The following is a 26,191-nucleotide window of genomic DNA, read 5'->3' on the forward strand; positions in this document are numbered from 1 at the left end:
ACACACACATACACACACACTGTATACATAACACGGGTTGAGTCAGGTCCTAGGCATGTGTGTGTGTGTGTATATGTGTGTGTGTGTGTGTGCGCGCGCGCGCGTGTGTGTGTGTGTGTGTGTGTGTGTGTATGAGTGAGTGAGTGAGTGATAGAGTTTTACACTTGACCAGGCAGCTTTTGAATATTTGATCCTTTCCTGTGTTCAGGAGGCGAATGTGACTTTACAATGAGAAAAGAGCGAGAGGGGCTGAGAGAGAGAGAGCGAGAGAGAGAGACAGAGAGACAGAGAGAACAGAAAGCAGAAAAAGAGACAGACAGAGAGAACAAGAACGTGAGCAGGTGGCCGTATTTGTGTACGACTAAAGAAAACTAAGAAGGAGGGGGAGGACAGTTCACCACTTAAAAGCGAGCGATGAGGAAAACAGAGACATAGTGTGTATCTTAAGTGTGTCAGCATGTGCCAGTGTGTGTCTGTGTGTGTGTGTGTATTTTAGTGCATTTGTGCTAGTAAAAAAGAGAGAAAGCTAGTCTATAAAACATTGATGGCGTGCTGTGCGTTGCCCTCTGCCTTGCTCTCAGGCAGAGTAAGAGCAGCCAGTGGTTTACCAGCTCCTCCATTTGATTTATCATCTCCAAAAACAACACGGACCAGGGCCGCTGAGTAAACAACCCAATATCAACTCAACAGGTTTTGTAAATCTGTTCAATTAAGATGCTTATTCTGGCACTTTATTTTTTTCTAGCATTTCCCTTCACCTCCTCTTCCTCATTACCTATTAATGATCCTACAACATTAAATATTACTACCTAAAATATACAAGAAGTGCACATAGTGTGATCCATCAATACAGAAAAACACTGTCACGTTTAGCCAGTGTGGACCAAACATGTGTCCCGCGTTCATTTATATGGATCAACGAATGACTCATGGTTTTATGACAAGAACAGGGGAGAAACAGAGAGGGGGAGGAGGGGGAGAGAATGAGGAAAACGGAGACAGAACATGTGAGGGAAAGCGATAGGATGATGACACAGGAGAGAAAAAAACGGAAAAAGGGAGACAGACTAACAGGATGAGAGAAAAAGAGAAAGGGAGAGAATAATAATGAATCTCTCCGCTAGCTGCAGCTCAGCTCTGCCGACATCCATTTGTTGTTTCCCACTTTTCCAAAATACAAACATGAAATTCACACCTGAGACCGTTTTAAAGAAAGCTGTATAACAGAGATAAGCTGTCTTTGTGTGTGTGTGTGTGTGTGTGTGTGTGTGTGTGTGTGTGTGTGTGTGTGTGTGTGACTCTGCCTCTGTCCTTGCCAGTGCATCTGTGCTTCGCGGTCACTGACACACTCATCAGTCATAATTATCTAAGATACAAGACCCTTGTGAGCTGCATCCAAAATCTCTCGCTCATGCACACACACACACACACACACACGCGCGCGCAAATAGTGCAAATAGTGAGAGAAAGACACTACAAACTAGGGCAACACTATCAGGTATGCACACTCACACACAAAAACACACACGCAAATACACACAAACACACACTCACGCACACACACCGCACCGCACGCACGCACACACACACACACTAACAAACTCCTCTCTGGTGGGTTCATTTCAAGCATCCATCAGGGTGAAGCAGCCTGACAAGGTCCTAATTGGAAGGATAAGGTCATGAGCGATGATCAGGATCAATATCATTATCATCTGAGCAGACCGGATGTACCCACACAGCTCTCCAGCACATGCACACAAATGAACTCCCCTCTCAGGTGACCTAGTTCTCCCCCTTTTTTTTTTTCTTAACTCATCCAGATCTCCTTCCAGATAGTAAAAGTAGAAAAAAATGGGAACAAATCTTGACAACAAAACCTATACCAGAGCCCATAAAGCTCTCCGCAAACATCGGCCTCATGGGCTGAGCAATAAGACTTTTTTTAACATTCACAGCGTCCAATCAGCATGTCAGCATGTTACCAGCACATCTACTGTAATGGGCAATCACCTCGACACAAACGTGTACAATGGTTTGCTTCATCGACAATTTGCAGCCATTGAAAACCATGCAAAGGGTGAAGAAATAGCGTCAGTTCTGGCTGCAATGGAATAGAAATGTTTTTGGATTAGGGCATCCGGGTAGTGTGGCAGTCTATTCCGTTGCCTACCGACACGGGGGTCGCTTGTTCGAATCCCTGTGTTACCTCCGGCTTGGTCGGGCATCCCTACAGACACAATTGGCCGTGTCTGAGGGTGGGAAGCTGGATGTGGGTATGTGTCCTGGTCGCTGCACCAGCGCCTCCTCTGGCTGGTCGGGGTGCCTGTTCGGGGGGAGGGGGAACTGGGGGGAATAGCGTGATCTTTCCACATGCTACATCCCCCTGGTGAAACTCCTCACTGTCAGGTGAAAAGAAGCAGCTGGCAACTCCACATGTATTGGAGGAGACATGTGGTAGTCTGCAGCCCTCCCCAGATCAGCAGAGCGGGTGGAGCAGCAACCGGGACGGCTCGGAAGAGTGGGGTATTTGGCCAGATACAATTGGGGAGAAAAAGGGGGAAAATCAAAAAAAAAAAAAAGTAATGTTTTTCGATGACAAAATCCAAAATGGAGGAATCCTTCATCAGTCATATATGTTCCGTGAGCAGCTCTCATTGGAATGAATAGACTACCATTTTCAGCCATCATCCAGCATTTCATACATCCATTGCTGAGTCCCACAAACCAGAGCTCTACAATACAGTTTTGGATATAGAAACAAAAAAAACAAAACAAAACAAAACAAAACAAAAAAGCAAAAACAGCAGCTTGGCTTTCAGTCAGCCGTGAGACAGATAACCTTTCTGAATGACTTGATAACATGACAGTTTTATCGTTACATGACAATACTAGCTAACTACCATGTCATGGCCAACTGGTGCCACCTATCCACTAAACGTGACCTCATATCCTTTATCGCCACAATATGCAAATAGCAAAGCAATCTTTGCACACCTTTCTGTTGATGTGACCGCGGCACAAGTTTCACCATTAAATTACCTCGTTAAGACTGTGACTGGGTGGAAGGACTGCAACCAAAAAACTTCACAGCAACACAATGCAGAGAGAGAGAGAGAGAGAGACAGATTTATAAGATGAATGAGATTTTTAGTACTGGGAGGAGGGTGAAAGAGGCAGACATGATAGAAAGACAGAAGAGCACAAGCTCACAGATAAAAGGGGAAAAGATGAGACAAAGTAGAGGAGGACTCTTAATATGTACAGGAAGGAGGAGTGTTCGAGAGAGCCCAAGTAGATCAAGAGGCATTGAGGAAAAGGAAGAGGGGGAGAGATAAGAGGATAAGCGGAAAAAACTAGCGAGAGAGAGAGAGAAAGAGCGAGCGAGCGAGAGAGAGAGAGCAGGATTTAAAGATAACTCGTGGTGTTCCTACCTCCAGCGATGGCGGTCTTCTTGCCCACGGTCACAGTTACTGCTGTGGTAACAAGCACTATCCTCCCAACTGTAACAGAGAGAGACAGACAGGTTAACTAGAAACACACACACTACACACACCGGCATTTACATCCGCACATGTATATAGTATATCAATATATCATGGGTACAGGCTGGCATGTGGAAACCATACTGGCAAGCATGCTTGCATGTGCACAAAAATACAACATGCATAAGGACATTTACATATGCGTGCACAAAAATGTGCATGCAGACAAAGGGTACCCTACACACACAAACACATATTCACACACTAAATCAGAAAAAAAACATGCACATGATTATTAAGCACATGACAAAGCACACAAACATACATGCTCAAAAATAAAGAGGCCTTCATACGTTTCAGAAATCAGGAACGCTTTATTTGTCATTTGGACATCATATCAAGGAACCCGTGCTTGTGAGCAGGTTTTAAGGGCTGATGAGCAACCAGGTTATATCCGGCACAACACCCCACCTTCACGGCTCATTAAAGGCCAGGCAGCAACAGTCAGCCTCCTTCCTACACATTACTTATACACCTGACAGTAGGCGGGCACAAAGCCCACAAGTTTCTCATATTGCACAACATTAATCATAATCTATAGTGTATATTGGTTGATATAGATTGCTAACTCGTACTGTTTGTTTTGCGTGTTGTCAGTTGTTTTGCTTTGGTAATAGATATTACATAAACCACATCTTTAAGGGGAGATTTTTCTTCCCAAAGGAATCAATGATAATGTGGAGTTACAGTGACACATTTGAGATGACGCGTGACGCTGTTGTACAAACAAAAATAAACGAGCAAATATCTGTTTGCAAGGGTCAATGCACAAAATAAATTATGTGGTCAAATTTAGAATGAATAGGGTTTTTTTTAAAACATGATTTGCACCATGATCCGCTCTATAGAGCACTGCATACCAACCCATATGATCTCTCTATTCAAAAACAAATGCTAATTTGGTTCAATGTCATGTTTCATATGTTGTTCACAATACAATAAATATATCTGTAAGCTCAGCCCCAAATATGTGTTTAAAATTAGACGGCTAATATCCCGACTTCGTCTGTATTAAGCATGGCTAAATAACACAATTAATACAATAATCTCATGCCATCATCTGTGTGTTTGTACTCATGGCCTGGATGCCATCTGATGGCAAATGCTGCCAAGCTGCAGATGCCAACGAGATTAATAGCATTATGCAACACAGATTAGGAGAGTTAATCATATAATACAGCAATGAGAAGATGATTCTGTGTGAGTGTGTGCGTGTGTGTGTATCAGTGAGTGAATGTCTGTGTGAGTGTCTCATCTCATTACCATATTTCTTATGTTCTTATATCCATTTTTCATAGCTGTAAGTAGAAAAGTATGTTTGGCTGTAACTTTAAATAACCTGACATTCAGATTGACAGCCATGCATTCATGGAATACCACAGTGAGCTTTGTACAGTTTCAGATGGCTTTTGTTGGTCCTTGGCTGCTCATGGAAAACACTTTGAAAAGACCTTGAAGGCCATGTGAACATGACTCAAAACAAAATGAGAACACCCAAAGTGGAGTTAGGAGACATGTGACAGCAGTGACCTATCAGTGACCTAGAGAAAGTGAAAGAAGGGGGGGGGGTTGGTGATGAAAAAGACAGGGAAGAGAGAGGGAGACAGCTTTAGATGGAGAGAGGGCAGAGATCGAGCTGGAAGGACAGAGTGAGAGGGAGACAAAGACAGGAGTGGAGAGCGAGAGAAAGAAGAGAGGGAGATGGAGAGAGAGAGAGAGAGAGAGAGAGAGAGAGAGAGAGAGAGAGAGAGAGAGAGAGAGAGAGAGAGAGAGAGAGAGAGAGCAAAACGTTGATGGCTAACATTGGGCTGAACGGTTGTCAGTGGCAACAGACTTGATTATTTCAAATGGAACCAGAGAGGAATTCCCTCAGAGACAGGGTGAGGCGCAGAGAGAGCGAGAGAGAGTGAGAGCGAGAGAGAGATGCTAAGGGTGGGCGGGTGGAGCACGAGAGCGGGAGCACTGTGGTTTCTATAGAGTGAGCGACTGTCTCCATCTATCTAGTTTATTGTATTTTTTTGTAAATTGTAATACTGTCACACTGTGTTCACTGAACAGGTGTGAAAATGCTGTCAGCCAGCACTTAGTTTTTCCTTGCAATGCAGTTAGTTCACCTATTGCAAAAAAAGAAAAGAAAAAAATCTGCTCTTGCTGAATGTTTTACTTTTTTTTTTTTTGCATGTGCTGCAGGAACAAGTAGAGGTCCTCTTAAAACATAACAACACTATAATGAGTAATTATGATTATTCAGTTCTTGCACAGAATAAACTAGACATGGTGGCGTGCAGTCAGTCAAATAACTCAAACATATAATTTAGTGGATATTTGGAGACAAATACATGAGAAGGGGCCGCATGGTGATTTTGCGTTTAGCACTATCGCCTCACAGCAAGATGGTCCTGGGTTCAATTCCAGCTCCTTTGTGTGACGTTTGCACATTCTCTCCACTGGGTTTCCTCACCCAGTCCAAAGTCAGGTGAACTGAAGTCTCTAAATTGCACATAGTTGTGAATGGTGTGTGTGTGAATGACTGTGTTTCCATGTCTTCTGCCCAGTGCATGCTGGGATAAACTCCAGCCACATGCAAACCCTGAATTGGATTAAGTGGGTATAATGGATGGATGAATGCATGGAGAGGACAGACAGTTTAGCCGGACAAATGAAAGGTTCATCTATCTTTCTGGTCAGACGGGATAGATTCTGCAACATTAGATCTGAATTCTTTTTTTTAAGTGCTAATTATATCTCTATGTTACTCTTATTTTCTTGTGACATAGTTTATATTCAGCGAAAGTTCGATAGGTGACCCCTTAGCATTAAAAACACTGATTTATTAAATGATCGAAATTTTGCAACCGCTTTTAGCTTTCTGGGGGAATTCTAAACCTACATAAAAAACTGGATCTTATTTCTGTAAAACAGTGGGGGGACTGCAGGAAGGTTACAGCGAGATAGCTTCATCAGCAGTAAACTTTCAATGCCATCTGGGACATTACCTGACAAACTTCTTTGCTCGAGGGGGGAAAAAAAACCTGGAGGAGGCAAATTCACTGTCTGCACTGAGGAACAAGACATGAGCTAAGAGGAGATGAAACCCAGAGACGAGCCCTGAATATTTTTGCCACATTATACAGTGGCGAGAATTAAACAGGTTGGGAAAATGGACTTCCTTGAGTCCAATTATAAACTGTTAAACTATTCTTGTGACAAGAAGCTTATATGGCATTATAGGGTATGGCAGCTGACAGCCCTCTTGTAAATAAATGGTCCACCAGTTTAATTCAACAAAACCTGCTGAAATTAAGAAAATACATTAATGTCTGAATGATGGAGTTTGACAAGAATAGCCGTAATAACACTTACGAGAAACTGGAGACTATCAAGAACCGGAGACCAACATCTCCACTGTATAGATGTAAGGGTTCAGGGTTTTGTATGTTTGATTGAAAAGATTTATTTTGAAGCTACAAGAGGGACAGTCCTGAAGGAACTGCCAATGTACTTTGCTTGAACCTTTTTTGCAAAATAATTGGGCTGAAATAACATCCACTGATTTGACCATTATCTTTTTGGGTGGGGGTTCCCCTTTTTTCTCCGCAATTGTTCTTGGCTAATTACCCCACTCGTCCGAGCCGTCCCGGTCTCTGCTCCAGCTCCACCCTCTCTGCCGATCCGGGAAGGGCTGCAGACTACCACATGCCTCCTCCAATACATGTGGAGTCGCCAGCCGCTTCTTTTCACCTGACAGTGAGGAGTTTCACCAGGGGGTCGTAGCGCGTGGATCACACACTATTCCCCCCAGTCCCCCCCCCCGAACAGGTGCCCCGACTGATCAGCGGAAGCGCTAGTGCAACGACCAGGATACATACCCACATCCGGCTTCCCACCCGCAGACACTGCCAATTGTGTCTGTAGGGACGCCCGAACAAACTGGAGGTAACATGGGGATTCAAACCGGGGATGGTAGGATGGTGTTGGTAGGCATGGAATAGACCACCACGCCACCCAGACACCCCATGAATTTGACAATTTTCAAACCAAACACATTTCTTATCAACATATGCAGATTATATTATCATTTCAGAGCTAATTAAGCAGATACTGACCTGTAGGTGGAAGTCATTAATCATGTCTACTTAAACATACAACGTAAAAAAGGGGGGGAATAAAATACACTGGCATGTATCTTGGTGATAAAGTCACTACACAGAAAATACTTTACCATTTTATTGACCGGTCAGCCAAATGGAAATGGTTAACTGCCCCAAATGTCCCCCAGGGGCTGAAAATCCTGACTCATTATACACATTGGGTCCCTCAAGGAAATAGGAGGACATAGCCTGTTACGCTGGTAGTTGTGAAGTTTTAATTTTCATTTTAAGAAGGGCCACTGGTAATTTTGTTTGTGTTGGATCCTGTCTGGTTTACAGTCTAGAACCAGGGAGCAGCAAAAAAGGATTGTTAGAAACTGCTCTATAGATAAATATATGCAAATTAACCAGCTCTGATGGTGATGGAGCCTCTCATGCTTTACTGGCATGCTCAAGCAGAAAAGAAGGAGAGAGAGAGAGAGAAAGAATGAAGGTAGAAAGTGAGAGAAAAGAACTAGTGAGAAAGGACAGAGTGAGAAGAGAGCGCAAGAAAACAACAGAATAGTGCAAAAAGAAGGGGAAGGGACAAGGTAGGTAAAGAAAATGAGAGAGAAAGAGAGAGAGAAAGAAACAGTCAAACAGCAAAATGAGGGGAGAAAGAACGAAAGAAAGAACGAAAGAAAGAACGAAAGAAAGAAAGAAAGAAAGAAAGAAAGAAAGAAAGAAAGAAAGAAAGAAAGAAAGAAAGAAAGAAAGAAAGAAAGAAAGAAAGAAAGAGAGAAAGAAAAAGAAAGAAAGAAAGAAAGAAAGGAGAAAGGAATGAAAGACAAAGACCAAAATAAGTCATGCCCTGAATTGAGGGAAAAGTAGCAGACACTTGGGAGAGGAAGCATGCCAAGTATCAAGCAGTTGTCCTCTACCCTCCTCTTCCTCTGTATCCGTGTGATCCCTCCCCTCTTCCTCCTCCTGGCGCCCCACTTCCTCCAGACCTATGCCGGAACTATAGTCTGCCTCATAATCCCTGAATATATCTGAACAAAACACAGGACATGTTGTCTAAAACAAGTAAAACTGCATCTACATGTGAAGGTAAAAACTCATTACGGCAACATACAAAGACTGAATATAGATAAGATTATAGACAGGATTACAGACAGTTTATTAACCCACTACACAAGCCTATATGAAGCCACCTAGTGGGTTTATGCACCTTTACTTGGGTGGTGCTGTGGTCAGTGTTGTCCTCTTCAGATACGTCTGAATTTAACACACAATTAAAATTGCCTTGTTTTTGCTTCTGACAGGAAATGTCAGAATTATTTGCAAAAATTTAGATCTTACCTTGAATTGTGTTTACAAACATGGAAGAACACTAAGTTGAGAAATTTCAATGCATGATGTTGACTGAAATCCCTTGACCAGCCGAGTGAGCTGGAAATTAAGCATGTGTGTTGCATCGTGTGTGTGCAAGTATGTGTGTGCAGGAGTATGCTTGCATGTATGTGTCTGTGTATTGTGTTTGTGTGTGTTTTTTACGCATGTGTGTGTGTGTGTGTGTGTGTGTGTGTGTGTGTGTGTGTGTGTGTGTGTGTGCACACGTCCTCTACCTCGTGTCTCCTCTCTGGGCACGTAGTATAGGAACTTTCCGGCAGGGTACTCTGCAGCTCTGCGGTACCAGGTGGGGAAATGGTCCAAGGTGAACATATTCTCCTTGTCTGAGGGGGTTAGAAATGACCTGAGGAGGAAAAAAAAAAGAACAATAAATAACTCTCAATCTACTTCCATGGTTATCATTTCTCCACTTCCTTCACTTCGTCACTCCACCACAGGAATGTATTCAACATTTGTCATTTGTGCCTCGATTATTTTGTTTAGACGAGACCTCCGAGCGGCCGGGTGGTCTTCCCTGTTTGCTCCACTAGAGGGTACACTTGCACCTTATTGCTGAGGCAGTACACGAAACGTTTCAAAATCCCTCAAAAGCAGCTAATAACTTTGGTTCTTTTTGACTTACTTGCCAACTCGTTTCTCTACGCCCGTGTACCTCTGGAATCTCATCAGTCCTGAACGCGTCCCCAGGAAGGCTGTCTCTATCCCCTCATCAATTCTGAATGAAAGAGACAGATAGGAAGAAACAGAGAAATAATTCAATCATGCCCCCCATGTTTTTCAGTAATATTTCATATTGAGAAAACTAAGTAATTCTTATATAGTCTACATTTTGAATATCCAGTGCCCCGATATCCGAACTAAAATTTTACAGTAATTCTAGTATGCCACTTCAGATTCATGTATGTATGTATGTATGCAGATTAACCTGCTTGTTAACCCATTATCATTGGGGTGTCTGTGTTTTGTGTATCTACATATGCAGTGGCTAAAGTGCAATACATCTTTGCCTGTGCCTATGTATTTAAACGTGTGTGCCTTTATATATACCCTGATGAATTTAGCATGAGGGCGGTCCAGTAGGCCTCCATAGGAGCCGTTACAACGGCATCAAACAAAGTCTGACGCAGCAACTCTTCATCACCTGAGGAGGGAGAGAGAGAGAGAGAGAAGACGACAGGATCAAACTTTGCCCACCATGAACCCCTTTTATCTTGCCTGGCTAAACCTGCTCATGTTGGAAATCATTTTCATACTGATGTGATAAACTGATTATTTTACTTTTGACTTCCCATTCCATAAAATAGTGAGAGATAGATTAGCATTATTCATACCCCTTTCATATTTCAATCCCTGCATCGTACCTAACACCTTCCAATCTATTCATCCTTTCAGCAACTGCCTGCATACAAATCTCACTTTTCTCTTCTCCCCTTTCTTTCCACTCCTTCCATTCACCTCATTCTTTATCTCTCCATCAGAAATAGAACAAAAATGTATAAGACTGTTGGTTAGGTGATACAGCTTGAGACAAGCCAGCAACTTATCTATGTCAGTATGCAATGCAGTGCACATTATCATTCACGTGCACACGAGCTCAGTGTAGTGAATAGGTACAACGCACAACTAACTGGCCAGTGAAGGAGACAATAAATAGCATCCTCCTTTTACAAAGTTAATACTCAGTATTCAGTAACCACCAGTATTCAAACAATGTGAAATGTATGATATGAAAACCTTATGTTATGGCCATAGTGCTGTGTGTCTGTCATTTTCCCTCTCCAGGTAATGCCCTGCCTCCTGTGGAGCTGCCGGTTGAGCCCAGGTGATTCCAATCCTCATCAGTTGGGTATAAGCCTTGGAGAGAGACACCCAACAGTGCCAGAGGGCCATTGTTGTCAACCAGCGCACAAGCGCTTGTGTCAATGATCAATACTGTTTGAGAGGGAGCGTGAAACCTGTGTTATTGTTCTTGTTTGTTTCTTTTTGGTCTAATCTGAGTTTGTTATCCAAGCCTGGTTAGTTAGGAGCCGGTGTTTTTAGTTGCCTTTTTTGTGTATATATTGACTTAGGGTTAGGTTTTGTTAATAAATCTGTTTGTTTTTACACCTGGTTCCGCCTCCCACCTTTCTTATTCCCCCGGGACACTTTTATTTTCTTTGTTGCTTCCCTTCATCCCCTGGACCTTTAACAGGGAACGTAACACCTTATCAAACAACTTCAGTTAATCATGTCAGTGGCTGGCAAATGTTTTTGAACGGATATACTTTATCAGAGAGTTACTGAATGATAAATTTTGTATATTGATTTCAGTTCTTAAAACTGATACATAAAATTTTGGAAACTGCCAAACTTACACTCTAAGTCAGGTTCCTTGCCGGTGAGGTATCGAATCACGGCCTGCAGCTGACTCAGCTTACGGTGGGCCGGGTCGATGTCTGTCTCACAGTAAGTCCTGGTGAAACCCACACAAACACAGTGCAAAAAGGCATGCACATACACACATGGAAGTAAAAAAAATGACAAATAGATTGTCGAAAAAACAAATCCAAATCCATCCTTCAACTTCAGTTTTGTTCTACTTACCACTCACTGGCTATGGTCAGGTCTGGAGCAAGCAAGTCATGGAGACCTGGACAAGGAAAAAAACAGCAATAAAGAGCCATTAAATACTGGTATTACTATGGGCTATTAACAATAATACGGCAAGAAGATTGAGGAACAACTAAATGCTAATGACCCACGTGGCAGGGACTACACACAATATGGGACTTCAACGGGAGACCCAGCAGCTCTGCCACTGCTTCCCTCCCAGGCGAGCTTAATAGTTGTTTTTTTTTGTTTTGTTTGGTTTGAGGTTTTTGACACCAACCTCCCAGGAGAAGCCCCCACCGCTGCCAATATGAACAGCTCGCTGGCCATCGCCGAGTCCGACGTGCGTAGGTCATTCATGTGCGTGAACACCAGCAAAGCGGCCGGCCTGGACAGCATTCCAGGCTCGGTGATTAGAGTGTGCGCTGCATAGCTAGCTGGTGTCTTCACGGATATTTTCAACCTCTCCCTTCCCCTGTGTGTAGTCCCCTCCTGCTTTAAATCATCAGTCACTGTGCCGGTGACTAAGAAGAAGACCAAGGTAAAATGCTTGAATGATTGGCGTCCTGTTGCTCTCGTTCCCATAGTGAGTAAATGCCTTGAGAAACTTGTTAAGGCACTAATCTGTAGCATGTTACCGCCCACCCTTAACCCCCACCAATTCGCCTACCGACAAAATCAATCCACTGATGACACAATAGTCACTACACCCCATACCGCCCTCACCCACCTGGAGAAAAGGAACTTCCTATGTGAGAATGCTGTTTGTAGACTACAGCTCAGCATTCAACACCATAGTCCCCTCCAGACTCTACACCAAGCTCAGGGACTTAGGACTCAACCCCAGCCTGTGCAGCTGGATCCTGAACTTCCTATTGAGCCGATGCCAGGTGGTGAGGATGGGCTCCAACACCTCTGCACCCTGACCCTCAACACAGAAGCTCCCCAGGGCTGTGTCCTGAGTCCCCTCCTCTACTCCCTGTACACCCATGAGTGCGTGGCCACACATAGCTCCAACTTGGTGATAAAGTTTGCTGATGACATGAGAGTGATGGGCCTGATCACCGACGATGACGAGACGGCATACAGGAGAGAGGTCAACAATATAACAAAGTGGGGCCAGAAGAATAACCGCTTTCTCAACGTCGACAAAACCAAGGAGCTGATGTGGACTACAGGTAGAGAGGGGGGAGGCTGGATCCCATCACATCAACGGGGGCTGCTGTAGAGAGTCAACAGCTTCAAGTTCCTCAGAGTCCACATTACCGAGGACCTCACCTAGGATGAACACACCATCCATGTGGTGAAAAGGGCACAGCAATGCCTCTTTCACCTCAGGCGGCTGAAGAAGTTCGGCATGGGGCCCAAGATTCTATGGGCCTTCTACAGAGGAACAACCAAGAGCGTTCTGACTGGATGCATCACTGCCTGGCATGGGAACTGTACTGCCCACAACTGCAAAACCCTGCAGAGGGTTGTGCGGATGGCCCAGGATATCAGTGGATGCAAGATTCCCTCCATCCAGGACATATACAATGGATGCTGTGTCAGCAAAGTCCGCAGGATTATCAAAGACCCCAGCCACCCCAATTATGGACTGTTCCAGCTAGCTGCTACCGTCAGGCAAGCGGTACCACAGCCTCAAATCCCGGACCAGCAGGCTCCAGAACAGCTTTTTCCACCAAGCAACCAGGCTTTTGAACAAAGAACATTAAAGACATTAAGCCTGGTACCTGACTGATGGTACTGACCTACGGTCTTCAGCGGATCATCAGTTTACACACACACACACACACACACACGTAGCTTGGCATACACAAACACACACAAATATGCAAACAATTACACACATATACGCACATTTACTAAGGCAGGGCCTACATACACACAGCACCTTACATACACCACACACTATTTATTATTACTGCTTTTTTGATCTGGGGTTGTTGTTTTTTTTTGGTTATTTTATTGCTACTGTTGCTGCAGTGTTAAGGAGCTGAAACACAAGAATTTTACTCTCTTGTATTCGTATAATGAGACGTAACAAATAAAGAATCTTGAATCCATCCATCCATCCATGGACAAACCAACAGATAGTGTAGAGATAGATGTATAAACACACAGCTACACAGATACATAGACACATAGATGAATATACATACTCTATACATAGATTAATATAGACATAACCGGACAGACACAATGACAGACTCAGAAGCAGGTAAGGAGACAAAGAGAAGAGACAATAAAAGGACAGTATTCAATATACTAATAGTACAATTACCTTCCTCCACAGAGACGTTGCCTATGAAGATATACTCTCCATATCCTCTAGTTAGCACTACACCCAGACTGGCACACAGAAAGAAAGAAGACAGACTAAATCACAATCAGTAGTCAGATACACTTGGTTTATGTGACACACTGAATATCTGTTTGGCAGTAAAAAGTAAATCAGTTTTTATTTTGTGTAAACAATATTTTTATAGAAATAGATGTCCCTTTTTTGAAATGACGACCGTGCCGTGGAACCAAACTCTTCATCTAATCTAATCTAACTGCAAACAATCACAGACCTGAATGGCGTCTCATTGATGACGGTGTAGAAATAGTCGTTCTTCAGAAACATCACTCTCCTCTGAGACAGAGAGAGAGAGAGAGAGAGAGAGAGAGAGAGAGAGAGAGAGAGAGAGAGAGAGAGAGAGAGAGAGAGAGAGAGAGAGAGAGAGAGAGAGAGAGAGAGAGCGAGCGAGAGAGAGGTGTGTTTTGGGGGCATAAAAAAGAAATGGGCATTGAAATGAATGGTGGAAAAAGACAAGAGAAAGAGGGAAGGCGTGGTAGAGAGGTAGAAAAGGACAGAACAGACAAGAAGATTGAAAGGAATTTAGTTTAGGATCTTTTAAACATCCAAATCATTGACACACCGGAAACGAGATAATTTACAACTTGCAGGGGAGACAGAACTTGAAGGAGATAAGAAGCTCATTAAAAAGTCTCACCTCAACTGAAACAAAGTAACAAGCTAATGAAATAAAATGTCATGACAAAATGGGGAAAATAGAATCTAATTGACAATAACACTCAACAAGGATGATCGTGGTATGACAGAGACCAAATGTAGGACAAGAATGATTAAGTTTAGAAAAGGAAAAGACAGGGCGTCAAGGTAGCATAGCGGTCTATTGTATTATCTACCAACACGGGGATCGCCAGTTCGAATCTCCGTGTTACCGCTGGCTTGGTCGGGCATCCCTACAGAAAAAATTGGCTGTGTCTGCGGGTGGGAAGCCAGATATGGGGATGTGTCCTGGTCGCTGCACTAGCGCCTCCTCTGGTCGGTCAGGGCGCCTGTTCGGGGGGGAATAGTGTGATCCTCCCACGCGCTACGTCCTTCTGGTGAAACTCCTCACTGGCAGGCGAAAAGAAGCGGCTGGTGACTCAACATGTATCGGAGGAGGCATGTGGTAGTCTGCAGCCCTCCTCGGATCGACAGAGGAGGTGGCGCAGCAACTGGGGCAGCTCGGAAAATACGGTAACTGGCCAAGTACAGTTGGGGAGAAAAAAGGGGGGACATTTCAACAAAAAAAAAAGAGGAAGATATTAAAAAAAAGATATTGATCTTCTAAATTATTTTCACACACACGCACACACACATTCATACGAACTGGAATTTACCCCTTTATCCACAGATGCTCTCACATCTAACGATAGTGTCCCAGTTTCTCCTTTCACCATGGCCGTCCTCAGCTTAAAGAAACACACCAGTTAGTGAAAACCTGCACCGCACAGCACAGCGTAACAAGACAGAGACACAGGGACACAGTTTCACAGGAGCAAAGCACTTCTGTCGTTGAGTCCGAGCGAGTAGGGACTTGGTGAATTTGCATTCAGTAGTCTCATTCTACAGGAGTTCAGTAGGAGTGAGGATTATAAGGGCATAGTTCACAAAATAGGGGGGAATTGTATGATCATAGTTGTTCATTTTTATATTCTACTTGAAGCTGTTGTTTTGCAATTTCCTTCCTTTCATTTTCAGGTCTCTCATTTCTTCCTGAATACATTTTAACTTAACAGCCCTGTTATCATTTTTTTTCTTCTTGGCACCCCGCTAAATCCATAGTTTATATTGCTTTGTACAACAAATGCAACGGCGTTGTTTTAAGGGAGGTTGTCGTAGCTACATTACAAATTAAACATTAAGAATTACTATCTCAGCCTTTGACTATAGTCAAGTAAAGGAAAGTGAGGTGGGTAAATTGGAAGAAGTTGCATTACCCATTACAATACTTCCCATAGCAACACATCAAGAATGACCATCTTAAAAAGTGCCAACATTGTGTTGGGGGAGCTCTCGAGAGAGCCTTAATCTTAATCACGTCACGTAATCAGATCAAAATAATTCTGCCAGAAAAGTTCTGTCTTATTGACAAAATAGGATAAAAGAGAAATGAACATTTGAAACTAGACAGAATGACAGTTCAGAGAGACATACTGCGAGCAAAAAGAACAGGAGAGACAGATTTAACAGAAGAGAAGACAGACTGCCTTTGTTACCCTGAGTATGCATATATTTGTGAGCTTGTGTGTATTGTGTGTGTGTGTGTGTGTGTGTGTGTGTGTGTGTGTGTGTGTGTGTGTGTGTGTGTGTGTGTGTGTGTGTGTGTGTGTGTTTCATTTACTGTCTCCTCTGTGTCTTCCCATTCCACCTCTGCGAGATCAACACTGTTATAGTTGGGTTTGGGCTTCAACTTCTTACCCTCTTTATACTGTCAAACACAAAAGAACCCACACATACATGCACATACATGAATACATACACACACACAACACACAGGTAAACTACTGGTTATAACTGGTTGCCACTTTTCATTATGAAAGACTCACTGTGCTCTGTAGATTTCCAAGTTACAGTTGACAAAATGTTCTGTGCAAAATGTTTTGCCTACCAGAGGTCGTAGCTCAGGGTGGGACAGGATGTAGCCGTTGTTGGTGTTAAGGAAGGCATAACCATGGATACCCAGCTGAAGAAAATGGTACAATCACATTCAATTTTCTGAACTGAGAAGCTCAAAGAGGATGCAGGACTACTGAGTGGCGCTGACAGGATAAATACATTAAATACATTAACCTGCAAAGTCCAGGTTAATATTTTGACTGAGGGTGTAGAAATACTAACACAACTTCCTGGATACAGCAGCATGGATAGAACATTTGTCTTGTGAGGGGCTTAATATCCGTTTATATTTACATTTGCATATTTGGCAGATGCTGTTATCCAAGGTGACTTACAAGAGTCAGCAATTAGCAGGTAAATACGATTGTTACCAAGAGGCATCATACAGCACAACATCAGCTCATAGTAGTATTATATGAAGCAATAGTAGTACATTTACTACATATAAATCAGATCCTAGTAGTAGTATATTTACTACATAGTAATCATATCAAAGTAGTATTATATGAAGCAGTTGTAGTATATTTACTACATAGTAATCATATCAAAGTAGTATTATACAAAGCAGTTGTAGTATATTTACTAGATAGTAATCATATCAAAGTAGTACTATATAAAGCAGTAGTAGTACATTTACTGCATAGTAATCATATCATAGTATAACGTGAAGCAGTAGTAGCACATTTACTACATAGAAAACAGATCATAGTGTTACATGAAGCAGTAGTAGTACATTTACTAAATATTAATCATATCATAGTTGTATAATATTTAGTGGTTGTACATTTACTACATATCACAGAAAGTTGAATCAGTTCATCTGGACACATTTATTGAGAGAAACGTTTCATCACTCATCTAAGTGACTTCTTCAGTCTAAACTGACTGCAGGTATCCCCACCCTTATAAACAACACAGCTGCATAATGACCCCAACTAACAATCAATTTTATATGCAAATTGCCGTGACCATTAACTAGAGTTATAATGGCCATGTGTACTATTCACAGACGAGTGGGGAACGGTTGCAATCACAGCATTGTAAGATGGTGACAGATGTACTCTTAGCCCCCGCCCCCCGGTTCAGGGATGGTCGTTCCCTCTTAACATAGATGGCCTGTTTGACTCCCCATTCAAACCAGTGTTCCTCCCTATCAAGGATGTGCACATCCTCATCATTGAAAGAGTGGCCACTGGCCTGTAGATGGGTGTAGACTGCAGAGTCCTGGCCTGACATGTTAACTCTTCTGTGATGTTCCATCCTCTTGGCCAGCCTCTGTTTAGTTTCCCCAATGTATATGTCACGGCATCCTCCTGGCACTTAACAGCGTACCCCATATTGTTCTGTTTGTGCCGGGGGACCCAATCCTTGGGGTGGACCAATTTCTGGCGCAACGTTTTTTGGAGTTTGAATGCAACTGAGACCACCTGTGTAAAGTTGAACTGCTTCAACTTTCTGTGATTTCCTAACCTGGATTATTGAGCATGCATCAATACATTTACTACATAGTAACCATATCACAATAGCATTATATGAAGCAGTAGTAGTACATTTACTACATAGTAATCATATTATAATAGCATTATATGAAGCAGTAGTAGTACATTTACTACATAGTAATTATATCATAGTAGTAGTAGTACATTTACTACATAGTAGTAATATCATAATAGTTATATGAAGTAGTAGTAGTAGTACATTTGCAACACAGTAATCATTTAATTGCCAAGACAGCATGTCATGTCGAGTGACTAGTGTAAAAGCACCTTAGATCATCAAAGAGGTGGTGAATAGGAGAATTAAAGTACAAAGTATGTATTCACTCATAAAAAAAATTTAAAAAAATCTCTTTCTTGCACTTTTACTTTAGCACGGGTTTTGCTCTTAGATGCTTGTTTAGATGCACTTATGACCTCTGATGACTAGTCGTTCTCCTGATTTCCTACGTTAAATGCACTTATTGTAAGTCGTTTTGGATAAAAGCGTCAGCTAAATGACTGTAATGTAATGTACAAAGTGGATTTCCATTGCCACTCATCAGCATAACAGGCAAATTATCTTCATAAGAGCTTAAAATGTCTAGTGCAGGCAGGAGGGCATAATAGTAGACACCAATGATAATGGTGTTTGAGTAAATAAGGACACAATAGCAATACCCGACGTCAATAGTAGCATCAGATGATTTATATTCACTGCTAAGTGCCACCAGAGACCAGCAGTTAACCTGCTATATATTGGAGCCTATCATATCTCGTATCAGTGGTAAGGTAGAGTATGGCATAGGACTGCCTATCCTGGCGTGTTACAATGTAGAATTGTAAGGTTTAGTTTGGCTTTATTGTGATATATATCTCGAGTTGCTGTTAGGTTACGTGGCATCATAGATTGACTCTATCCAGCTTCTTCGGTGTCAGGTCAGTAAATAATACAGCACAAAGAAAGTAGTGTCGTACGGAATGGCCCAGTTTGGTCAATATTTGCTGATAACGTTTGTTGTGTGTAGTTACCTTGTATCTTGGAGCTAATCTCATCAGCTCTCTCAGAGCCACATCTGTCCCTACCACACCAAGCAGAATCCCATGAGATAACTAAAAGAAAAACAAATTCATGCAGTTAGCAAAAAGCACAAGATGACATTTTATGATATGTTATGGTATACAATGGTTCAGTCTTATATAATCTATTTGATCCACTCCGAAAAAAAACCCCTGCAAAACAGTTACAAGGGCTTAATAGAGTTAGCATTGTAAATTATAATATTCTATACTATGGTATGATATAATTCCATATGGTATGTGTGTGTTACATTCCTAACAGCCAATCTTATGAGCCAACAATAAGAAACATACAGAATTTAAGGAGTAATTGCATTTAAAAAGGTGACATCTCACACCTTTGATGCCAAGCACGACGTTATTTACACCTGTCTGTACAATGTGATAAGTACGAAAAATGATTATCAAATGTGGATTTATGGAAAATTATTTAAATCGTATGATGCTGGAGGTAGACACTATTTACACTGGTTTAAGTGATATCTGATGAGGATGAAGTTATCAGTGATGTGAACACAATCTTACGGTCTCTTTCTTCTTGCTGAAGACAGGCATGGCCACTGATGTCATCAAAAGCAAGCTCTGGGCCTGGCTGTTGAATAACTGTAGAGAGCATGTCCACATGCACATGCACACGCACACGCACGCATGCACACACACACAACGCAACGATTTTGGACATTCTACCTTTTTTGTCAAGTAAAAATTGATATAAAACCCCCAAAAAAAGAAGAAAAGTACCTCAAATTCATAACCGTCCAACAACTAACCTATTTCATAATGCGACTGGCATTCACACATCAATGGATCTAATTAGAATGGAAATCCGAACTAAATGAGCTAAACTATGTGATGACTGGCCACACACAGCTAGAGCTCAGCTAAAGGACGGGTTGAACACCTATTAAAGAGTTAAACTTTACCAGGGGAAGAGCTAAATTTCGGCGAGTTATCAAGTACAGCTAAGTGTAAAAAGTGGAAACCAAGCAATAGGGATCAATGACATCATACATATATGCTGAGGACAAGCCAAGTTAAGCAAGGCAAAGACTTATCGCATGCACACCTATACCTCTTAAATGGGCGTAAAGGTAAATTGAACTAAATGCGCTCAATACCATATAGCAAGAGGAAGGAGAACCTCTAACTTCTTAAAGCTGCTACGAGGAGTTTACACAAAGAAACGACTTTGTTTCACATGAGTGTTGCATCTTGTTGCAAAGATCTACATTCATCCACTGGTAGTGTGTTCATTTGTTTTGAAGAGAAGAGAAGAGAAGTGAAGTGAGGAGAGGAGAGAAGAGAGAGAGATGTTGTGGTGTTTTAAAAAAAGCATTGGCAAGAAATAAAGAGATGATGTAAGGCATCTTGTCTTTGTGCGATGAATCTTTGGTCAGATTTCGCAGGGAATCCAACCCCTGAGATGAGCATTTGAATTCAATAGAAAGCCACTTTATTTTGTCATTGTATTCTTGCAATGAATTGTATTGTTACAACGAATGTGTTCTCTGCATTTAACACATCCTATTGTATAGGAGCAGTGGGCAGCTGCAGCACCCGGGGACCAACTCCAGTTCTTCTTTCCACTGCTTTGCTCAGGGGCACAGACAGGAGAAGTATTAACCCTAACATGCATGTCTTTTTGATGGTGGGAGGAAACCAGAGCACCCGGAGGAAACCCACGCAGACACGGGGAGAACATGCAAACTCCACACAGAAAGGACCTGGGATGGCCTGGGCTTCAAACCCAGAACCTTCTTGCTGTGAAGCAACAGTGCCAACAACTGGACCTCCATGCCGCCCAAATACATAGTAATGTCTAATCTTCTCGCTGATTATGTCTTTGATGATGTCAGTCATACAGAGGCACTGAAATTAGCCTGACACTGATAAATAAAAAGTGAAAAACTCTCTTGTAGCAGCTTTAAACACAAACTGAAACCTGAGCAAGTTGAAGGAAGTGCTGTAGGAACATTTAAGCTGAGAAACACTTAAACACAAGTGCGTAAATACAAGTTAAATGGTGGGATATGGAAGTGTTAATCACCAAGCGTACTGCGGTGTGTTATCTCTACTTCACTAGAATTGAAGCCAAGCCAAAGAAATGGAAATGTTAACTTGTAGACTAACGACACAAGTCTACGGATAGAAAAAGGAAGCTGTAGGTTCATTTATTGAACACGTATTTGGTTTATGGTCATGATACACTCATCTAGATTGAGGATTTTAAGTTGTGTCAAACAAAGCTACAGGAGTGTTTACCTCTCGGGTTCTTGGGAACTGGAGTTTGAGTGAAGGGAGAACAGACAGACATGAAGAATGATGGTAAATGGAAAAATAACAACAAATGAAATAATGAAAGACAGTCGATGCGAAGGTGAATCCAAAGTGAGATAAGAGAGACATTGTCAAACAGTCGGAGAAAGAGTCTGCGTTAATGAGTTGGAGTTGAGGAATGTAGAGAAAGAGAGAGGGGGATAAACAGATGGCAGAAGGAGACAAGAGACATGGAGAGACAGCAAGGAAACATTAACATGACAGGGAGAGAGAGGCAGATAGCGACTGACCACACTGTCCATATAGGCCTCGGTCCAGATAATGTCGTGGTCGTGGTTGATGACCATTGGCCGGCTAAGGACATGGAGGTATTCCATAACATTCTCCTGGACGTCAGCCAGTGTGGAGATGTGTGTGTAGTAACCTGCAGGACACATAAAACCTTTAGACACAAAACCTTAAGAAAATAAGATGAAATCATCATTATTTTCATCTTTTGGTCATCTTACAGTCCAGTAAAATGCACAACACAAAGCAGGTAGACTGTATCGTCATCATCATTAGACCCCAGAACAAAACATTTATTCACAACATTGTTGACTTTAGACGATGCTTTCTTAATACGATGGCTGCATCCCTGGGTCATAAAACATTTGCTGCAGTTGGGAAACAATGATGTCAATAGGGCGGCTCCAACAGCGATGCTATTGGCACCGCAAAGTGACTCAAAGCACATGACTCTCAAAATACGGGGCAGCCACTGAATCTGAACGTGTGAAAGAGTGGAACCTACCCTCCCATCTGTGACTTGCCTGCTGCTGTAAATTATATTATCGTTCTGTTTGTCAACTTGCCTGCTTAAATTAGGGTTGAAAAAAGTGAGGCGCCATCGGAGATACCTGATTCTAGCAGGACAGTGACAATGAGCCTGTTGGTGTGTTTGTGAATGGTATTTTATTGTTGGCATAATTCTCTGCCCAGAGGCAACAGAAGGGAGCACACCTGTCACCCATTTCACACACACACACACACACACACACACACACACACACACACACACACACACACACACACACACATACACACACACACGAGGGGATATATTATGTTTTGGCCAGGAGTGTGTTTATAGCATAACTGTAATATGAATAAGATAATCGGGTATTTAGTTGAGGGTTTTGATGTGCTCAGAGCAGGATAATGGGATTATATTTCGGGTATGAGCCACTGCACAATCCCATGTAATTCACAAGAGGGCAGCACTTGATACTCCAATCCATTCAAACACCTACAGGCAAGAGAGGGCAAACCTAGCCTGCATCCAAGAGATGACCAACAGCCTGTTCAGCTGATAGTATATTTAGGAGCAATTGACAATGAGAGCAGCTGTAGAATAAGTTCCAGTGCCGAGGTTGCCAGCATTATGAGCAACCAGCTGTAAAGGGTGCAAAGGTCAAAGCTCCAGATGTAACGCACCAACCCATGTCTCAGTCATCAAGTACGATTGCAAAATGCTAATTAAAGAAAGCGGAGCAAGTTTTATTCTTTAACCTACGAGACAAGAAGGTTTTTAGTTTAGGGGGGAAGTACCAGAATTTTGATTTTTCCAACTTGGATTTCACAATAGCAACTTTTCAGGCACAAATCAGTTATGCTATTTACCTTTGTTGTTGCAGGCGATCCATTTGACATTGTCAACGAATGTCATCTCTCGTCCAATCAGATACGTGAACACCCGCACCTGAAAAGGCAACGGTTTTAAAATATGGTTAGAAATTAAGTACCAGCCATTTGTACTCCTAATAGTTACTCATTTAAGGATAGACAATAATGCCTTGTATTTGTGTATGTGCATGGTTATGGTTTGTGCGCATGTGTTTGTGCTTTGGTCTCATTGTATGCGAATAACAGTATGATCCCCTGCGTGTGAATGATGACTTGTGAATGGTGTACATTCATCGGTGCATGTGTTTATTGACTTGTGTATGTATGTGTGTGTGTGTGTGTGTGTGTGTGTGTGTGTGTGTGTGTGTGTGTGTGTGTGTGTGTGTGTATGTGCGTCTCTGTATGTTGGTGTGTTTCCTGCTCTGTGTGTCCTACCCGTCGCTCTGGCCAGTTGAATTCTTCGAAAACATCCTGGAAGTCCTCCATGGCCCCATCTGTTATCAGCATGATAGCCTGGTTACACAAACTGCCCTGGCCCCGTGCTGCAGCCTGCGGACACATGCACAAACACACACAAGCATATTGTAGCCCTACAATGTGAAATAAAATATGAGAACATGAAGGAGAAAAGATGAAAATGCATTGATCCCCATAGGGAAATTCTTCTCTGCATTTAACCCATCCTAGCTGTGTAGCTAGGAGCAGTGGGCAGCCGCCGTGCTCCAGTTCGTCTTGCCATGCCTCGGTCAGGGACACAGACAGCAGCTTTAACCCTAACACGCATGTCTTTTTGATGGTGGGGTAAACCAGGCCACCTGGAGAAAACCCACCACAGACACGGGGAGAATATGCAAACTCCACACAGAGGATGACCTGGGACCCCCCCCCGTTCAAACCCAGGATGACAGTGCTAACCACTGCGCCACCGTGCAGTATAATTTGAATTTGGTTGTATGTTTCTCCCACAGGTTTTTTAGGATTGAGAAAAGAACTTACTGTTTTCTCATGGTTGCTCCTTTATTCTAGAAATGACATCCAGTAACTTATATTTCACGTTCATTGGCCCACGGTTTAAGACAAACTCACTGCTAGAGAAATCCTAAATTACTGTTATGATTTGTTTTTCTTTTTAACTGAAGTGTTATTTTCTCCCCAATTGTATCCGGCCAATTACCCCACTCTTCCGAGCCATCCGGGTCATTGCTCCACCCCCTCTGCCGATCTGGGGAGGGCTGCAGACTACCACATGCCTCCTCCGTTACATGTGGAGTCACCAGCTGCTTCTTTTCACCTGAGAGTGGGGAGTTTCACCAGGGGGACATGGCGCGTGGGAGGATCGCGCTATTCCCCCATTCCCCATCCCCCCCCGAACAGGCGCCCCGACCGACCAGAGGAGGCGCTAGTGCAGCGACTAGGACAGATCCCCACATCCAGCTTCCCGACCGCAGACACGACCCATTGTGTCTGCAGGGACAACCCGGCCAAGCCGGAAGTAACACAGGGATTCGAATCGGAAAGCCCCGTGTTGGTAGGCAACGGAATAGACCGCCACGGCACCCGGACGCCCGATAGCAACAGTTTTTGTGATTGTTGTAGATGGAATACAAACCTCATTGAGAATCTTGAAAGATTCCTTCATGGCCTTTTTCACTTTTTCCCTCTCCTTTAACATGGAGCTCCTCAACCAAAAGCTTAAAATGCTGGAATGAAGGAGAGAGAGAGAGAGAGAGAGAGAGAGAGAGAGAGAGAGAGAGAGAGAGAGAGAGAGAGAGAGAGAGAGAGAGAGAGAGAGAGAGAGAGAGAGATATGAGGGATACATAGATCAAAATGGATTATCGATGTATGAGTGAGAGCTTTTTTTACAGGTGGTGAGATGATAAAAAGTAGACATATATGAAGACAGACAAGAGCAACGGAGACACAAAGTCTTTGAATTTATTTCATGTGTCAACACTGATGCTGTCGGTGTGTTGTCTGTGAATGTTCTCATTCATCCAGGTCATAGTTATCCAAAGGAATTGAATCAAGTGCAACCAAGTCCAGTTGCACTTGATGCAATTCCTTTGGATGTTGGTGTGTTGTCTCATAAATAGAAGTGTATTTACAAAAATATCACGTTATGTAGAACAGAAGACAATGCTCAGGACATCGTACTCTGTTTGAATGTGCAATATGCAAACACTTCCAACATAAGGATACATAGTGTACACACACACACACACACACACACACACACACACACACACACACACACACACACACACACACAAACGTGATATAATTGCGTTAGAAATAGTGAACAGCCAAAGACCTGTTGATGTGATGGTGCTGACAATGATGTTCATGCAGTATGATGTGCATACATTTTTCAACAAGAATGAGGTTTTATTTGTGCATGAGCACACCTTCTACCGGTTAGCTTCTATATTTCTGCTTTAAATACAGGTAGAGGCAGCCTACAGGATCACCCAGAGCCACTGTTATAAAGCATTTGGCACATGTAACTGTCTCCTCTCAACAAAGAAGTGTTTTTAGCTCTAACCATGTCCACAATAACACTGGGATTGTGATTACTGGCTTCACGACACAGTAAATCTCAGCTGAATAGAACCAATTAAATGCCACCAAGCGGTGGCCAATGAAAACAACAGAGAAGCTGTCATCGATGCCGCTAATATCTCTAAAGAACCAAATCGTTCTTTGTTTCATCAAACCTGGAAGGGATTACTTTCCCAGGGGCAAGGGTTCACAGCGGGAGTCAACCGAAGTAAAAAGTTCATCGTGGGAACTATATCAGGAGAAACCATGAAGATACACCAGACTGAAACAATCACCTGCAATAAACATACGTCTGTTTGGGTTGATGCATGACATGTTGGCATATGTATATCATCTATGTGTGTTTCTGGGTGACGTGTGTATTTCTGTAGTAGATATATGTATTTCTGTTCTTCAAAACTTTAATTTGGTACAGAATGAGAAATAGAAGACAGTGTGGGCATCCATGCATATCATCTAGATGTGGGAGGGGTGTGCACGCGCATCAGTGTACATTAAAGTGAGAGATAGATCATAAGACAAAGGATGACCATGTGTATCTATGCGTGTGTGTGTGTGTGTGTGTGT

The 26,191-nt window shown here is 42.6% G+C and overlaps 1 pseudogene; it reads right to left on the reverse strand.

Annotated features, from left to right (window-relative positions):
* Positions 1–531: 531 nt before the first annotated feature.
* LOC130133262 (voltage-dependent calcium channel subunit alpha-2/delta-4-like) lies at positions 532–24,765 on the reverse strand (annotated as a pseudogene).
* Positions 24,766–26,191: the final 1,426 nt, after the last annotated feature.

Source organism: Lampris incognitus, unplaced genomic scaffold, assembly GCF_029633865.1.
Source record: "Lampris incognitus isolate fLamInc1 unplaced genomic scaffold, fLamInc1.hap2 scaffold_258, whole genome shotgun sequence".
Taxonomy (NCBI): Eukaryota; Metazoa; Chordata; class Actinopteri; order Lampriformes; family Lampridae; genus Lampris; species Lampris incognitus.